Source organism: Ailuropoda melanoleuca, chromosome 20 (genome assembly GCF_002007445.2).
Source record: "Ailuropoda melanoleuca isolate Jingjing chromosome 20, ASM200744v2, whole genome shotgun sequence".
Classification (NCBI taxonomy): Eukaryota; Metazoa; Chordata; class Mammalia; order Carnivora; family Ursidae; genus Ailuropoda; species Ailuropoda melanoleuca.
The window spans coordinates 25,724,599-25,726,797 of NC_048237.1; the positions used below are offsets into that span (position 1 = coordinate 25,724,599).

The 2,199-nt window shown below is 36.1% G+C and overlaps 1 protein-coding gene across 3 annotated transcripts in view; it reads right to left on the reverse strand.

Moving 5' to 3' along the window:
* Positions 1 to 2,199, reverse strand: part of MAP4K5 (mitogen-activated protein kinase kinase kinase kinase 5) — a 102,062-nt gene that overhangs the window by 80,029 nt on the left and 19,834 nt on the right. The gene's annotated exons all lie outside the window — the stretch shown is intronic.

Sequence of the window (2,199 nt, forward strand, 5' to 3'; positions counted from 1 at the left end):
GCCCCTAAGTAGTAATAATTGACCTCTTGGGAATCTTGTTCAGTGGGTTATAAAATGTGTACTGGAAGACAAATTCCATGATAATGATGCAAATTATATTTGTAACTGTTTTATAGTTTGGAGGAACTCTCATATTCATTACTTAATTCTATTTATTTAAACAGAAAGACTTAGCTCAGTCAAGTTTGGGGACTTGCCCAAGGCATTCTGCTGGCCAGGGGCAACAGATGGTGTTAGAAACCAGAAACTGTATTCTGATGTCAAGGTTTCACTGCTCCTTTCAATAGATGAGAATTCTGCTTTCCTTTTTTAAATGGAACAGGTACCAGAGGAAAGTATTAATTTCGTAATATTTAATAGACTTCGGGGGTGACTTCTGTTGAAAACAGGATAATGTGCTAATCATTTTACATTAAATTACTTCCTATGATGATTTTCAATGTAAGAGATTGTGAACTCTTTCATATTTAAAGTCTTAAAATATTTGACAGTTGAATTTGATCCAAGGAAAAGTATTATTAATTATTTTAAATAATCTGGAAAAAGATACCAAGTAAAAGTCAGTAGCCTTCCAAAATGTTTAAAATCCACCTTACAGGATTCGGAAAAATATCAACTGTCAAAACTCAACTAATCCTTCTTTTAAGGCTTCTGCATTATAATCTAGCAAACACAATCCACTTTCATCTCTTCATGTCAATACATTTCCTGGTTTTTCCCTCTTTCCTCATTTCTCTAAGTGATAATTTTTAGTTTCCCTGGAATCCTATAGAAAACAGAAAAAAACATCTATGGATCTATAGTGTAAGTTTACATACAGGGAAGAAAGATTTAAGTATAAGAGACATAGATGGCACAAGAAAGTTTTATGTACGTACACTCACAAACAGTGACAGTTGAACCATTCAAAGTTCTAAAATCAGATAAAGAATGCAATGTTTAACTCATGTGACAGTGATAGATGCTGACACATCTCCAGCAACAAATACCTTCAGGGTATTCATTATTCCAGTTTTCCAAGCAAAAGAGGCATTAGGGCAATACACCCTGCCAGTCACTAGAAACAAAAAGAAAATACGAGCCCACACTTCCCACCTACAGATTATCAAACAAGTGCCAAGAGCATGAAAAGATCTAATATGCTTCTCTGAGAGTGTGAATCAATTAATTTTGATTTTAATCAGATTAACCAGAAGCAAATGACTTGGTCTCTAGTTTGAAAACACTGTCCTCATTCTGGTATATTCTCCTTCCCCTGCTCTTCCCACTCCACATTAGCCTAGTTAATTCACATTTCTCCTTCAGAATGCAATTGAGATCTCACCTCCTCCAGATGTCTTGCCTGATATCCCAAGCCTGGATGAAGTGTGTTCTCTTCTTAGCTCTGGGCAGAATTCTATGAAGAATTGTGCCACAGGCAGATGCTCTACAAATTTGCTGAATGGACAACTATGACTGGAGTAAGGTAATTACCCTCTTTACTTAAAAAATAAGACTATTAAAATCCTCCACAACTAGGAAGTGCTATGAAATGAAAATATACTGCTTTAAACGGTCTTCTTTTATTTACGTTAACTCATTTTCAATTTTTTAAAAAAGATTTACTTATTTATTTGACAGAGAGAGAGAAAGAGAGGGTGTAAACCAGTGGGGGGAGGGGCAGAGGGCGATAATCTTTAAGCGAACTCCCCACTGAGTGCGGAACCTGAGGCAGGGCTCAATCTCATGACCGGTGAGATTAGATCTGAGCTGAAACCAAGAGCTGGACACTTTAACAGACTGGGCCACCAAGGCACCCCTCCTTTTCAATTTTTATTACTATGCATTAAATAAAGTATTTTAGAGAAAAAATTTATTTGTAAAAAAATCACAAAATAATATTTTGTTTTAAAAAATTCAAATATCATAAAATAAGATGACAGTCCCTCCCATCTCCCCCCATTTCATTCCCTTGAGGTAGCTACTCTAACAGTTTTTAATTAGGTTGATTCTTTCTTTTTCTAATTAAATTTATTTATTTGAGAGAGAAAGATCGAGTGGGGAAAGAGAGAGAATCCCAAGGAGATCTCACGACCCCGGGATCATGACCTGACCCAAATCCATGAGTCAGTGGCTCAATCGACTGAGCCACCCACGTGCCCCAATTCAGCTGATTCTTAAGAACACATATACTGACAGTTTGACAGTTTCTTTTTTTTT